Genomic DNA, 16327 nt, shown 5'->3' on the forward strand with positions numbered 1-16327 from the left:
ACTGGTCCCTGCAAGGGGAGCAGAGGGGAGAACCACAAACACAAAGGTGCTTTTAAATCTGTTATGTTACCAGGATAGACCATTCTCCCCAGAGGTCCCATGTTTGGGTTATGTTGGCAGGATGGAAGGAAGGGTCTATGTCCCCCCAGACTCACATTTCTGGGGAGATCTGATGTTTTGAGAGTATCTCCTGCTCTGCCAATGGCTTTTTTTGCCCTCAGAGTTAACCTGCTGCAGGAAATTTCACAGATCCATTTTATGATAAAGTTATTTTGCCTTCATCACTTCACAGATGAAGAGAGCAGGTGAATTATTGCACTTGGGTGCCTCAGACAGCTGCAGACCCCAAATCCTCACGTCCTGTTTGCTGTCCCAGCTCACCCTCAGTTCTCCCTGGAGGGCACACAGTGAGAAATGGGGACATCAGGCCTCTCTGTGATTTTGAGGTGCAGGCCATGTTTAACCTTTTGTTGAATGGGGGTCTAGGATTCACAAATCTCTCTACTTAGAACTGGGGGAAAATGGTCTGCAGTGACATTTGGCAGTGTCTTTGGACAGTGCTCTGTGGCCCAGGGTAGGATTCCTGGTCTTGGGGCAGGAGCTGGACTTTGATGATCCTTGTTGATCCTTTCCAGCTCAGGATATTCTGCAATTCTCAGATTCATGGAGCTCAATTCCCCATTTCCACAAAGATGGGTTTTCCATCAGGCCCCATTGTAACAGAAAATGGGTTTGGTTTGGTCAGCAGCACTTTTTGGTGGTAACTTTTTGGTTTGGTCCTTCTGCTTGGGTTTCTTTGCCCTGCAACACAGGAGAGAAACCAGCTGCACTTTGCTCTTCCCGACCTCTCCAAACACAGGACAGGGAAGGTGAGTGCCCCTCTCTTTCCCCAGCACTCCAAAAGAAAGGCAAAGCTGCCCCAAGGGGCTCAGAGGGGCAGGGACAGAGTTAGGGTCAGGGTTAGGGTTAGGATTAGGATTAGGATTAGGATTAGGATTAGGATTAGGATTAGGATCAGGGTCGGGGTTAGGGTTAGGATTAGGATTAGGGTTAGGGTTAGGTTCAGAGTTAGTATTAGGTTTGAGGTTAGGATAAGGATTAGGGTTAGGTTTTCAGTGAAGTTTAAGGTTAGGATTAGAGTTAGGATTAGGGTTAAGGTAAAGATAAGGTTTAGGGTTAGGATTAGGGTTGGGGTTAGAATAAGGGTTAGGGTTAGGATTAGGGTTGGGGTTAGGTTTAGGATTAGGCTTGGGGTTAGGGTTAGGCCTAGGATAAGGGTTGAGAATAGGATTAGGATTGGGGTTTGGTTTAAGATTAGGGTTAGGTTAGATTAGGGTTAGGTTAGATTAGGGTTAGGTTAGGTTTAGGGTTAGAATTAGGTTTAGGGTTACAGTTAGGTTTGGGGTTAGGACAAGCATTAGTGTTAGCATTTGAGTCAGTTTTAGGGTTAGGTTTCGGGTTGGGCTCCTTTTGCCAAGCACTCCCTGGCTCCCTCCAAAGCTTTTCCCTCTCCTGCTGCCACCTGTGATGGCTGGGGAGTGAGGAGCTGCAGAAATAGGGAAGAGATCCCTGTTTGACTCGGAGGAGCAGGGAAGCCTTCCTGAAGGAAAACAAACTCCCGAAATGCTGCCGAGGGAAAGGGAGAGATTTCCATTCGGAGCATGCACTGTGCTAATCCAGCATAGCCGCCTGTCGGCTGAAACGCTGCATTTCAGGCCCCAGCTGCCCCTTTGCTCCAGTCCCCGCTTAACTGGAGATGTCACAGATGCCTTTGGCCAGCGATGCTGCAGTGCTGGCTGGGGATGAGAGGCTGCTTTGCTGCGTTACTCCACAGCCAGGCTTTGCAGCTCAGCTCGGCTAAACGAAGATTTTTCTTTCTTTTCTCCTTCTCCCAGGAGTTTTTTAGGAATGCAAAAGGTTTGAAGGTGTGGAAATAGCGGCTGAATGTGAAGGAAAGGGAGCAAAGGGGAAGAAGGCCAAGAGGAGGGGGTGGACGTGCCCTGGAGAGTCTCTGGGGGGAGAGATGGGGTGTTCCTCTACCTCCCTGAGGCAGAGGGACAGAGGGTGGTGGCAGATGGGATCTTTACCTCTGCCCCTCGGGCAGCTCTGTGCCCCTTCCCTGATGGGAGAGCAGCAGCCCTGGGCAGGGTGGGAGGTGATTTTGTCAGGGAAAGAGGGTTGTTTTCCCCCTTTTGGAGTAGGAAGGGTTAAAAACAAGGGGCAGGTCCCGAAGTCTGACAGGATGCTGAAGTCCCCCGGCTCTCCACACACCTCCAGCCTAATCCCTCTCCCTTCCATCCCCTTCCCACCCACCCCCCCCTTCTCTGCTCGGCGGGCTCCTTATTGCCGGAGAACCTTCCTCCGGCTGCAAACCTGGAGGCAGCACCTTTACCCCAAACCTGCCGGGATGTAGCACGTACCTTTCACCCCAGCCCATTTCCTCCTCCTCCATCTGCTCAAACTTTCCCTTCCCCCTCCCCAGCCTCCTGCTACCCTGGGGTGTTGCCTGGATGCGAGACCCCCCAACTCCCGCCCGAATTTTGGGTTAAAGGAGCACGGAGTTTAGGAGGATGCTAGGAAAGAGGTAAAATTAAACAATTAGGAAAGGGTTAATGGCTGTCGCCGTCTTCTGCCTGGGCAAACCCTGGTGCAAAGGCACGGCCGAGCCGGGGGTGCTGGGGGAGGTCCCCCCATCCCCGCCCTCCCTCCCCGCAGCTGAGGGGCTGAGGATCCACCGCTCCACTGGTCCCCGCCGCCCTGTCCAGTGTCCCGTTCCCCTTCCCAGGCTGCCAGATCCGGGGGAGGCTCCGGGGGGCGCGATGAGAGAGCCCTAGCACCCCCCTCTCCCTGCCGGTACCCAGGCAGCGGCACCAGCATCTCTGCGCATCCCTCTGCGGGCGAGCGGCACCTCTCCGTGCTGAGCCTCCGCAGGTTTTTGGGGGAGCGGGGCGGGGAGACGAGAGGGGGGGGAAGCAGAAGCCTCGCCATCCTCACCACCACCATCCCGGCTCCCTCTTCACCTCCTGGCTCCCCGCTTAGGGCTAAGCTGTCCCGAGGAGGCTGCGCTGCTGCTGAGCCGCCAGCGCGCTCCGGCTTGTCGCTGGCTCCTCTGTTCCATCCATCCATCCATCCATCCATCCATCCATCCATCCATCCATCCATCCATCCATCCATCCATCCATCCTCTCCTGCTGTAGGCTAGCGGAGCATGCCCGATGCGATACCGTGTCAGTTCGGGTCCTCGCCTATAGCTGCCTGTTTTACAAAGCTCCGATCCGTGCGTGTGCGTGTGTATGTGTGTGTGCATTTCATCCCTCCCTCCTATCCCTCCCTCCCTCCCTCTCTCTCTCTCTCTCTCTCTCTCTCTCTCACTCTAATGTGTGATCTGGAAAGCTTATAAAAGCCTGATGTAATCCTTAATGCAGCCCCTGGCTACAAAGACTGGATCTAGTTTCAGAGAGAGAGAGAGATTCAGAAGCAGAATTTAAAAAAATAAATAAATAAATTTAAGAGGAAAAAAAAAAAGTGTGGGGGGAGAAGAGAGAGAAAGAAGGAAAAGCAGACGAGTGGATTTTAAACAAACATATCTTCCTGAAGAAGACCATTCTTGCTCCTCGCTGCTGGGAAAGCTACTCTGAACCCTGCTGTATATTTTTTTTTTTCCAAAGGAGAAGACTTGATTGTCTGCTTGGATCTAATGATTTACTGGCTTTTAACTGCGTTTTTCCCCTCTCCTAAGGATTCCTCAAAAAACGGCTTAATTATTTTCAGCTTTTCTCTTCTACCTGCCTGTCTGCAGAGACACCAAAGGTTCTCCCTTCCTCTCCCTCCCCACCCCCATTTCTTTTAGGATTTTTCCCCCTTTTCCATTTAATATATACATATATATATATATATATAAAAATGTGTATGTATATATGTATGTAGAGGCAAGAGTGGAGGAAGCAGAGGGGGAGAGAGAGCTCTGCCATCCTTTTGGACTTCACGCGCTGCCCAATGTTGGGCTGGTTACCCCTGGATATGTTGCTGGTTTCCATTTGGAATTTGACGAAGGGAAGGAGGAGGATATAAAACCTGGGGAGCTCGGCAAGGTAAGGGGCTCCCGGCCACCCTTCCTTCTTCCGCGGAGGGGAGGGAAAAGGGGGAACGCGACTTCTCCGGCTGCGCTTTGCCTGGAGCGCAGGGGGGTCTGAATCCTTCCCCGGGGGAGACGGCGATGGGGGCAGCGGTGGGAACCCACTCCTCTCCTTTTGCCCCTGGAAACAGCACCCGGAGGATGTTTCCGTCCCTTCCACTCCGCAATTTGGACTGATAAGAGCGTAATCATTCCCTGACACGGGAAGTTTTAACTTTTGTGCATGCGGGTCCTGTGGGCAAACATCAAGCACCGGTGGAAAATATTGACTGTCTGCAGGATGCGGAGGGGGGAATGCAGACGTGTCCCGGGGAAGGGATATGGGGACGGGGTTTTCTGAGGGGATAGAAGGCAGCCAGGCGAGGGAAGAGGAGCGGGGGATCGCGACAGGAGAGCTGCAGAGCCAGCCGGGGCTGAACTGCAAAGTGCTGCGAAGCCGCGGCGCCTTCGCGGGCAGCCCTGGGGTCCGGGACTCCTCAGCCCGCAATGTTGGCAAACAAAGTCCCGGAAGGACAGACAGCTGCCTGCCCCGGGCATGAATCTGCCCTCATGGCAGCTTCCTGCCTTCCCCCTTTTCCTCGGGGTGGTGGGGGGCTCCCTTCTTGCTTCGCTGATTGTGTGGCACCTACCCAGGGCTGGAGGAGGCGATAAGCTCCTCATGTGCCCCCCCAAAATTGCCATTTCTCAGCACTTGGCTACACAGCGGGGGTGAAAATTAACCTTTAGCCTCTGTAAAGCTCCGAGTGTGGCACAGACACACAGACACACACACGCTGCTCCCGGCGCTGTGCTCCTGGGGGATGCTGGCACCCAGGCACGGCTTTGCCTTTCTTTAGGGAGGGGAGGAGAGCGGGTGGAGAGAGAAGGAGTCTCCATCAGGGATGGGTAATTACAAAGCATCTTGTTCTGAATCACCCTGTGTGGGAATGAACCGCAAAATTTGTCTCTCCCTCTTCCCCCACCGCCCCCTTGCCTTTCACGGCCTGACATTCGCTGATGGAGGGTGGCTGTTGATGCATCTTCAGACTTTCACGGAGAGGTGTTTCAGCCATGGCTCTGCCAAGGCTGCGAGGAAAAGGGGAAAAGAGGGATCGAGGGGGATCAGGTGGAGGTTTCAAAGGGACTTCTCAGTCCTGGCTGAGAGCAAGCACCGGTTCCCGAATCGAAGGCACGGGGCTTGCAGATGAACTCTGCCAGGTACCTTCGGCTGTGACTCACACTCGTGTCCCTGATCCTGCCCTGGCCAGGCAAACAACCCCCGTGAATCAGCGGCACGGAGAGGAGCGGGGAGGGAGGGGAGCATCAAGGCAAGGTCAAAGGGATGGAGGGCACAAAGACACCCCCCTTCCATCCCCGACCGCCCCATCCCTTTGGAGCCAGGGCTCTCCGACCAACCCAGCTCCAGCACTGGGTCTGCCGAGTTGCCAGGGCCAGCTGACAGCTGATGGCTGAGGGAGGAGGAAGAGGAGGAGGGGAGGAAGGGGGCTGAGGAAGAGCGGAGCTACTTTGACAGATGCCCAAAGCTGCGTGCGCGGCAGAGCGAAAATCGCAGCGCCTCGAAAGCCTCGCTGGGAGGGAGCCAGGGCTGCTCGGGGTGCAGGGGGCACCTCCCCAGCCCCGAGACCTGTTGATCACTTCAGGTTTCCTCTCACCTGGCCAGGCAGAGCCTGAGGAAAGCCAGGGGGGCTGAGCCCCCCGGGCACTGCGAGGAGTTGCCTGGTGACCTCCGTGGTGTAGCGGGGAGGGCTCTATATTAATGATGATGACTCTGCTTTGGCTGGTGCTGAAATATCTGTATTATCTATTATCAGCTGGGAGACCAGGCTGGAGGCTTCGCAGGGCTGGGATCTCATCCAACGTCCGGGCTGCTAAAGGAAACAAACAACTCCCCATGCATATTAAGTAGATCCTTAATTAATTAATGACTCATTAACCTGGGTCCCACAGTCTTTCCTGTACCCAAGACCTCGCTGAGGAAGAGGAAGGAGGTGGCAGGGCAGTGCTGGGGAGGTTTTTGCCTTGGGAGGGTGCTGAGGAATTGCACCAGCTCAGCCAAGCCGTGCTGCCAGGGGACGGGGTGGCCACGGGGCTGAGACAGGCAGGGGACAAAGGAGAGGGCTGAGCAGACAGGACATCCTGCCTGATGGGTCTCGGAGGGGCACAGGGCTGCTGGGGTTTGGGAAACCCAGGGGACCTCCATAAACCGCTCTGGGTGTTACAGAGGGGTCAGGGTGCAGCATCGCTCCTGCTGTGGAGGATGAAGGGGAAAACCAGAAAGAAACTGGCAGAAGGCGCAGCAAGGGCAGGAGCAGGGCTCCCGGCCCTTTTCGTAGCACTTGGGATGGTGTTGCAGAGTCCTGGGTGCAGGGAGAGGGGCTTGGAGTCCCCAGAATTGACCAGTGGAGGTCTTCAGGCTCAGGGAAGGGCTGGCAGAAGGGATTTCTATTAATGACTGTAACCCCTTCTCCTTACATGAGGGAAAATGAGGCAGGGACCGGGTGCCAGACCCCATACCCGGGGTGGGAACTGCGTGTGTGTGTGTGGGAGTCGGGGGGGACATCCTGAACCCCCATCACACCCCAAGGAGCAGCCAAAAGCAGCCACCACAGCCGGGGGACCACCCTGCATCCCATCCTCTGCCACCCCGGCAAGACCTGCACCACCCTGTGCCCCGCAGGCACCCAGAGGTGCTCTGGGACACCCCCACAACCCTTCCCTGCCTCACAGCACCCCACAAGCCCCTCTTACAACCACCCCAAACTTATCGAACCCCCCCAACCACACATCCCCACTCCATCCTTCTCACAGCATCGGGACCATCCCCGCTGCAACCCCGCGCCGGGAGTGGTTGGGAAAAGGCTTCGGGCATCTCCACCTAATGCCAGGGTTCTCCCTCAGCCTCCCCCATCCCCAAGGCGGCAGCGGGAGCGGGGGGGCTGCCGGGGGCGGCCGGGGCTTGCGGTGAGCGGCGGGGAGGTGGCGCTCGCCGCCCGGCTATCGCCGCTCGCCACCCCCGGAGCGCTCGGATGCTCGGCACAGCCCGCGGAGCGATGGTCTCCGCTATCCCCCCCCCCGGCTAAAAAAATATATAAATAAATAAATAAAAACCAACCCACCCGCATATCTGGGGCTCGCAAGAAGCGCTGGCTCCCACCCCGCACCCGAAACGCGAAACCCATGGGGTTTGTTTCCCGCTCTCCAGCATCGCCTTCGCGTTGAGTTTTTGCTCCCCCCTCTCCCCACGTTTCTTTTTATAAAACATGCTCTCCCGCACGTTTTATCCCCCCTCCTCACCTCTTCTCCCCCAATTTCTGCATCCTTGTGAAAGTGGAGGCTCCCACCGGCTCTCCACGCGAGTGGAAGCGCTGCTGAGTGCAGCTCTGTTACGTTACTCCCATGCCCAGAATTGAGGGGGGCTCGGAGGCAGCCCCCAGCTCCAAGGGGACTCCACACCATCCCTCACTCCCTGCAAGTGGGAGAAAGGGATGCCCGAGCACTTTGCTCCCGGGAATCCACCCGTGGTGTGGTCCAGCAGGGATGGTGCCCCATGCTCGAGGGGGAGATGGCAGAGGGGTTTCCCGCAGTGTGGCTGCAGGTGGCTCTTCTTTCCCATTTTTTTTTTTTTTTTGGGGGGGGGAAAGGGAGAAAGGGGAAGCATTGTGCTCACAGATCCAGCCTCACCCCCTCTCGTTGCTCAAGTGCAGCAGGCAGGAAATCCTCTGTCATCGATACCTGTTGCAGGGTATCAGCTTGGCTCATTAATTAGCTCCAGGAAAACCTGTGCTGGTAAACAAATGACTCAAACCTTTTCTCCGGGGCCTGATCCCAGGTTTGTGGAATGCTGGTCCCCACCTTTCTAGGAGAGGTGCAAAGAGAGAGGAGTGTTTTCCTCAAGATGGATGACAGGCTGGCTCTGGAACCAGCTTGCCTCCTCCTCTTGGAGAAAATTCACATCCCCAGGCGAGCCTCCAAAGGGAAGGGAGTTGGCACCTGGCCTAGAGGTTTGCAGGAGGGTCCTGCTCAGTCACAGCATGGACTGGAATGGCTAAAATGTGGCTGCAGACAAAACCCAGGGGTCCCCATCAGATCCCAGTGTTCACCATTCACAGGATGCTCCTGAGTTCTTCTCATGGCTCCTTCTCTAAATTCCCTGGGTTCTCTGCTTGCCTGGAGTTTGCAGGGATAAAAAAGGGCAGGAGGGTGATGCTTGTGTTCGGGGGAAACTTGGCTAAGAGTTAAATGTTGATGGGGGTTGATGTCCATCCATAAATTTGGGTGGGGATTTGGGGCTCTGAAGCAGAGGAAGAAAAGGACTGGTGCACAGTTCCCAATGTGGGGACAGAGGTCTCCTTCTTGGCATCTCATCTGCCTTGAACCACATCTCTGCCAGGGAAAACAGCATTTGAATGTCCATCTGTGCTGGAGAGACAGGGCTCCTTTTGACTTGAAATGCACTGCTTTCCTTTAGATCAAATATTAGGAAGAAATTCTTTACTGTCAAAGAGTTGAGGTACTGACACAGGTTGCCCAGAGAAGCTGTGGCTGCCCCATCCCTGGAAATGCCCAACACTGGACAGGGCTTGGAGCAACCTGGGGCAGTGGAAGTTGTCTCTGACAGGCAGGGGGGTGGAATGAGATGATCTTTAAGGTGTCTTCCAATCCAAACCATTCTGTGATTTTATGATTTATGCATGGCCCCATCAGATGCCAAATCCACAGGAGACCAGCCCTCTAAGTCCCAAACCACCATGGCAGGGAGCCGTGGCAATCCTCATCTCCCCAAGTCAGGACCATCACAGATGTCACCCCAGTATCCAGCATCCCAGTGTTGGAGGTCCCACCTGCCCTGTACCCTTCCCTAATGCTCCTGGTCCCACCTGCCCTGTACCCTTCCCTAATGCTCCTGCTGCCAAAAAGGCAATTCTTCCACTCCATCCCTGGCCCATTACTGGGGGCATTTTATTCACACCTAAGGAACCATCAACTGGAAGCCAAACTTCTCTCTTGGAGAGCAATCTGGCAGGGCAGCCCACAGGGGGAGTGTAATTCCCTTTCCCTTCCATGCATTCCGTGTGATATTTGGCTCTCTAATGTGGTTTGCAGCACGCTGAGGCTACAAAGCACAACAATAAAATAAAAAAAAAAGAAAAATAAATAAAGAAAAGGAAAATGAGCAGTAAATGAAGTCCCTTCAGAACATCCATTTGTCGTCACATCTCGAGTTCAGAATTTCCTCGCGGTGCCTCTTGGAGCGAGGGTTTTGTATTAGTCTGATTATGCTGAGATAATCTGTCATGTTGCTCCAGGAAGCTCTGAGGGAAGAGGACAAAAAAAAGAAAGAAAAAAAAAAAGGAAAGGAAAGATAATATTTTAAATCAGAGGGCTGCTAGATTGGTGACTCTGTCTGGCAGACACACATCACTGCCCCCTTTATGAAAATTTTAATTGGTTACCTCTGTCAGAGAAAATGAGAGATTTGCTGATTTTAATTTGTTGGAGAGAATCACTCCCTGCCAATGTTATCAAAATTAAACCGGAGATGGTTTCTTACTTTCCTTCTCCTACTCCCTCTGCATTTTCTTCTGAAATATCCCTCCATAAAAGATTGATTAAGGAGTGACCAGATGATGACAAACGAGCTGTTGAAGTGGCAAACTCTGCCCTGCCCTGCTTGGTGTCATGCCTTATCCCTGGGACAGGGAGGGTCAGGGAGAGCAAATGGCATCTGGAGGAAGAATGGGCAGAGACCTAGTAAGGAAATACAGATATTTCTGGGGAGGGGTAAAAACTGGAACAGATGGGTGTCACCTCATGTGGTGCACTGTATGTTGGCTGAAATGAGTGAATGAAACAAGAAATATAAAATACATAAATTCCTCCTTGCAGTGTTTCAAGTACCATTGTGGTTTTAGCTTGGTGATTTGCTCCACGTAGAGCTGCTGTTTGCTGGCTTGACGTGGGCTGGGAGCAGGACAGAGGAATCCTGCATGTGTTTGGGGGCACCATTTCATGCCTGCCACGTGCAGGTACTGGTACTTATTGTTGCCAGCTCTTTTTCTGAACAATGAGCTTTGGTCAGAGGCAGGTCTTGTGATACCTCCTGCCATGATTTCAGCACTCCCACCTGCAGGCTCACCTTGTCAGCTGCCTGTTTCCAGGCTGGCTTTGCTAGATGGAGATGTTCCCTCAATTTTTTGAGCTCAGCTGGCCTATAACAAAGTCCTTGCTGTTTGCAAAATGGCTCTTTTCTTCCTCCCCTCTGTCAGCTATTAGGAATATCCCATTCCTGGCAGACGTGCCCTATTCCATATTCATTGAGAATTAGCACAGCTCTCTCTGTCTCAATGTTTTTGGGATAGGGGTCATCATGATATCCTGTTAGAATAGATTTGGAGCTGAAAGCTTTGTCTCTGTCCCATCTGTGCTCCTGTCTCCCTGGGGATGATCCTGCAAGCCAACACCTCCACAAACTGCTGAAGTTTGGGATGCCCAGCACCAAACCCCTGTGGCTGATTTTAAAAGCTGCTGCAGTTCAATTCTCCCTGTGGGCCAAGGACACCCTCACAGGGCTGATCTCAGCCCCTGCCAAACCACGTGGCTCAGGGCACACTTAATTAAGACTTTGGTCTTTCTGCAGGTTGGTGTTTTCTCATTTGTGAAATGGGGAAGCCTGGCTTCCTCCTTCCCTGTGTGGCTCCGTGCCAGCTCTGTGTCCAGCTGGATGTGGTCAAGCCACATTTCCTCTGGGATCCTGAGGTGAAGGGCACCAGCTGAGCACCAGGGATGATTTATTCTTCTTGTGCCTTGACTGTGAGCACATGTCCACCCTCAAACATTCCTCCAGAGCCGTCTTTTCTTGTCCTTTCTCAGTCCCTGATTTCTTGAGCTCCTTCTATAACTGAAGCAGGCAATTCTCCCACACCTGCCTTGGATTTCCTCTGGATTAAGCACCTCCTTTTCCAGGAGTACCTCATGGAACACTGCAAAATGCTCCTTTGTATAGTCCAGCCCACTTGGATACTCCAATCAATCAAGGAGTCAGGCTTTATGCTGGATGTTGTTGAGCAGCAATGTAACAATGGAGATCTCCTCCAAACAAATATCTGCTGGTTCCTGCAAATGAAAGTCGATACACCTTCACAAGGAAATCTGTCCCAGTGGGGTCTTTTGTATCGAAAGCCCTGTTGGTAGATTTATTCATTGTGCAGGGCCCTTCCCTTAACAAGTCAGTTATTCATTGGCCGTTGCTCCAGGGCGTGTGGAATTTATGGTCTTAGTCCTGTAATCAGATATTTTGTTATAGAGGGCTTTGCCACCATGAAAGGGCTGGATAAATCAGTATGCAGCAGAAATTGATCCTCTCCCAGGCTATTTCTGGATTCAGCTCCTGCTCTAAGAGTGCTTTCTCCCTTCTGGAACCGAAGCCTTTGCATGTTTGCACTGTGGTCAGGTCTACCAAAGGTCTGCTTTAGTGCCTGTGTACAGACAGACACACACACACACACACTTAGCTCTGCTTCCTGGGCCTGATTTTTGTTCTGAGATACTTGAGGTCCATGCTGCTGCCATTTCCCAGCCAGAAAAAAAAAATTCTCCATCACCTGACTTAAACATCTGCAGGTTGGAAAGAATTGCTTGAAAAGGCTTTAATCAAGTCCTAGGAAAGAAAGGGAAATCTGATTTTGAGTATCTGCATTGGTGCCTTAAGTACTAGAGAGCTTGGCCTGCTAATCTCCACTTCTCAGATGTTGTTACACAATCTGATCAGCTCTATTGAGCTGAAACAAGGGTTAATTGCTAACAAAATGCTCCACACCTTCCTGCAAGGAAGGAAAGGGGCAAGGGTGAGCCCCTTGCTTTTTGGAGCTTAGTGCAATCTCACCATGTGCAGCTGATGGTGAGAGAATTTGACTCTTGTATGTGCCCCAGGAATATCTGTCTGTGAAGGTAAAATTACAGCAGAGCCTCTGATTTTTATGGCAGAAATCAGGGATGGGAGGAGAGGAAAAATCTCTGTAACCTAGCAGCCTGTACAGCTGCTGCCTCCCAGGTCGTGGGTGATGTTAAATGTTTAAATGTCAATGAACCTCCCCCCTGAGCAGGGCTGAACTCTCTTGGCACTTACACTGGGGATGGAGCTTGGCAGTGCTGTGGTTCCTCAGTGGTCAGACACTGCCTTGCAAGCGTTCCCCAAGGCACAGCATCTTTCTAGGGAAACTCTGATGGCTCCAGGGGTGAGTTTTGGTTTAAGGAGAGTCTGTGACAAAAGACATTCCTTGCTTGGTCCGCTCTGGTGAATGCAGCCCAAAGGAGGGTCAAACTGTGATAAGGAGTGTGTGAATTATGTCCACCAGTGGGAAGACAAACCCTGAGGAGGTCTGGGGGTGTCTGAGCTGCCCACATCTCAGCAGAATCACAGAATGCCATGTGTTGGAAGGAAACCACGAGGACCATCAAGTCCAGCTCCTAGACCTGCACAGAACAGCACCAAGAATCCTCCCTGTTCCCGAGAGTGTTGTCCAAACTAGAATTCTGGCATGCTGTGACCACTTGTCTGAGGAACCTGTTCTGGTTCCTGACCACCCTCTGGATGAAAAACCTCTTCCCTGTTCCAATCTAAACCTGTCCTGACACAGCCCCAAGCTTTTCCATCAGATCCCATCACTGGATACAGCACTGCCCTTCCAATCACGCATTTTACCACCTCCAGGTCAGCCATGAGGGCAAGTGAAGAAATAACCAGACAGCGAATTAATGTTCACTGCATGTTCTAAATGCTTTAAAAAATGGCATGAACAATGTTAAATATTTCCTGTCCTGTGTCACTCACTGGGTCCTGCCAGCTCAGGGTTTTCAGATATGTTACCAGGGATAGCAATGCTGTCAGGACTTTCAGAGTCTCCAGATGGAGATGATGCTACAACCAGCAGGAGAGCTGGTGACAGGCAGAAGAGCAGCAGAGCTGGGAGGGCAGGGGGAAAGCTGGGAGAGATCCCAGAAAAATGCCAGTTGGCTGGGGGATCCAGTTAAGTGGGATGAGTGGAAATACCAGGAGGGCATCCTTTGCTGTGAGAGCTGACATGATTGTGGATGTACCCAAGGCATCCCTCGGGGAGCAGAAACTGTGGGAAGTGCCTGCAGGCACGGAAATGCCACTGGAAGTGACATTCTCCAGATGGGGAATCCTCAGTCTGGATATCCTCTACCAAGATCAAGGAAGATGGTGAAGCAGCTTGCAGAAGGGGAATTCCAGAGACCCTTTCCACCTTCAAGCATCTGTGATTCTTGTATGTGAATATGTGGAGATGGGACACAAGTACTGCAGGTTTTGATGCCCTCACTGGACACAGATGCCCCCAGGAGCTGCCTCCTGGTGAGCAGGAGGCCTGCAGGGTATTTAAAGGTGTGCTGGGAAAAGAACTGAAAGCTGTTTTGCAGGATAAACTCCAGTGTGGGGCTGTGGGGCAGCACACTTTGGGTTGTTCTCCTCAAAAAGGAGGAAAGCTGATCGGGATTGAGGTCTGGGGGCTGAAATCCAAGGTTTTGATTGGAAGAAAAACCTTTTGTAATGGTGTGAGCCAGGCTTACAACCCCTCAAGAAGTAGAGACTGTCCTTCCATGTTAGGACAAAGGCCTGGTTTGATGTCCTGCTGACTTGATCTCAGTTTTCTAGACAAGGGGTTTTCAAGAATTGCCTTCTTGGCAATTCCTACCCCTGCATCTCTCTGGAGTCCTACACTGATTTTTTTGGCTGGGCTGTGACCAGGGGCAATGCCACAGCATCTTTGGTCAGAAATGTGCACTCACCCTGCCCTAAAATGTGATACTTACATTCTTTTATTCACATATCACAAAATATTCATGTTTTTGTGAATATCTTCTTCTGTCCTGGGAAAAGCCTTGGCTTGTTCTGCAGTTGAGTTTTCCAGGATGTGGAAAGGGGGGATGCTCCACCAAAAGCTGCAACATCTCCTTCCTAGTTTTGTGATGCTGATGGCTGGTGGGTGCCTCCCTTGCCTGGTTTGGCTTTTGGCTTGTGTAAGGAGCAATGATTTTCCCAAAAGGACCTCTAAGACCATCCTGGAATGTCCCTGACAATATCACCTGGCTGCCAACAGCATCAGGTACAATATGGGACAAACTGCTGGGGGTGGGGAAGATGGTTGGTAAAGTCAGCTGTGATCCCTATCAGCCCTTTGTGTCTTTATTTGATTGGAGCTCATTTTAAAAGGCTGAGAGAACTGAACCACCTTCCTCTTCCCTGGCTCAAGCAGGCCTTAAACGTGTTTGTAGAAGATCCCACCACAATTATCCCCATTTTGCCTGGCAAGGCGAGTGAGGGACAAACGAAGCACTGATTTTTCTCAAAACTCCTTTCCCTTGCCTAGAAGAGTGGTTGGATGTAAATAGGACGTGGCTCTTCCCAATCCTGGAGCTGGGTCAGCAGCGCTCTGCTCTGACAGAGCTCAACACGACGGCCGCGAGCGCCGCGGATGCGCCACACCAGGCACGGCGCCTTCCACGTGGGCTCAAAACCCTCCCTGCAACCTCCTGTTCTCATAAATGCAATTTATGAGCCTCAAGGTGCCCAGCAGGCCGTGGAGAGGTGGTTATTAAAACCCCAGCTTCCCACCTCAGATTACAACCCAAATGCTGTGTTTGTTTCCCACTTCACGCCGTCCCTCGGGGGTTTTCCTTTAGCGCTGAGCCCTTTTGAAGTTGCTGCTGATTACAGAGCAGGCAGTGTAATAATCTCCCTGTGGAAAGTATTTGGAGCTGGGGGGGAAGGAAATCAATCACCCCAGAGCAGGGGTCAGAACTGGGGTGGGGGGTTAATGGTGCTGCCAGCCAACCCTTCCACTCAGGGGCTCATCCTGCTCTGATGGCTGCAGCTCCTTAGACAGTCAGAGAAGAGCATTTCAAAGAGGGTTTAAGCCCTGCAGATTGGCTCCCAGTCTGGAGGGTGACTTCAGTGCCGTAGTTATTCTGTCCAGTCACCCTCATCAAGCACTGGCAGCTGGAGCTCTTCTTGAACCCTGATTTTCTCAGTTTTTGTGGTGACTTGATTGGCTGTTCCCTGGCTCATCAAAGGACTGAATAATTTAAAGTTATTATGCTTTATTTCTTCCCAAATTATTGACCAACACTATCTTGTGCCTCTGCACTTTTCCTGATGAGCCTTTTCGGATTTACATCACTCGATCACTGTGTGTTGCACAACACTGAATATGAGCATGGCCAATGCAGAACTCCCGAGCACAGAGGCAGCTGCTTGGTCTGTGGCTTGAATTAGATGGAAAGTGAACCTCTGGTAGAGCTGAGGTCAACATCTGGAGGTCCTGGGATTGTGCTTCATCTCCAGCTCAGCCCTTTTCCTCTGTGAAATTCCTGGAGAGCTGTTACAATCTCTGAACTGTTTTTTTGCACCCTTTCCATCAGGAAAATTTATTTATTTATTTATTTGGACATCAGGACTCCTGCTGGTGAGTTCTTGCCCTCCAGATGTTCTTGACTTGATCCACAGCAGGTCCTGGATGTCTGCAGTATTTGGATTTTGCCAAATATTAACCATAAATAGCTTTGAAATGTGCAGCAGCACAAAGCCTGGCACTTTTGCATTGGTGTGATAGGCAGATTTGGGAGGTGGAGGGCACCATCTGCTGATTAATGGCTGTTTCCTTTTATCTCATAAATCTGTAGTGAACTATTAGCTGTAGTAACTGTTCTTCCCCTTTAAGAATAAAATCTCTAACATTTGTAAATATTCAAGGTGAGTGGATGGCAAGGAGACCTGGGTAAATACGATGCTGTTGTTGGCACCGTGGTGGCTGGTAGAGGCTCTGACTAAGGTCAGCATGGCTGTGCTCTGTAAAATCAGATTTTTTGAGACATCTTTCCTTCTTAATTCAGAAGTGGAGGTGGGTTTCTTTTTCTGGGTTTGTCAGGGTTTCTTTCCTTTCTGATTAATCGTTGCAAGTACTTTGCTCTTCCAGCACCTCTCATGTGTGCAGGGGTATGAACCCTTGCAGATCTTCAATCAATGAAATATCACATCAAATGTTAATTAACAATACATGCCAGGGCTTGTTCTTTGACTCGGTGACCTGGTGCATCTTGCTGCCACAGAACAAAACTCTCACTGTCTCCCCATATGTGATTTACTCCTGATCCTAAGGTTTATTACCAATAATC

The 16327-nt window shown here is 51.7% G+C and overlaps 1 protein-coding gene across 10 annotated transcripts in view; it reads left to right on the plus strand.

Annotated features, from left to right (window-relative positions):
- The first annotated feature begins 3438 nt into the window (after positions 1-3438).
- Positions 3439-16327, plus strand: part of ADGRB1 (adhesion G protein-coupled receptor B1) — a 288586-nt gene continuing 275697 nt past the window's right edge. For 4 of the 10 annotated variants that reach the window (XM_066566935.1, XM_066566927.1, XM_066566941.1 and 1 more), the window contains exon 1: positions 3440-4091. The gene's annotated coding sequence lies outside the window, so the exon portion shown is untranslated. Of the gene's footprint in view, positions 4092-16327 lie in introns of all 10 variants that reach the window. The other 6 variants (XM_066566903.1, XM_066566919.1, XM_066566910.1 and 3 more) reach the window with 2 other exon arrangements.

This window comes from Molothrus aeneus, chromosome 1 (genome assembly GCF_037042795.1).
Source record: "Molothrus aeneus isolate 106 chromosome 1, BPBGC_Maene_1.0, whole genome shotgun sequence".
Lineage (NCBI taxonomy): Eukaryota > Metazoa > Chordata > Aves > Passeriformes > Icteridae > Molothrus > Molothrus aeneus.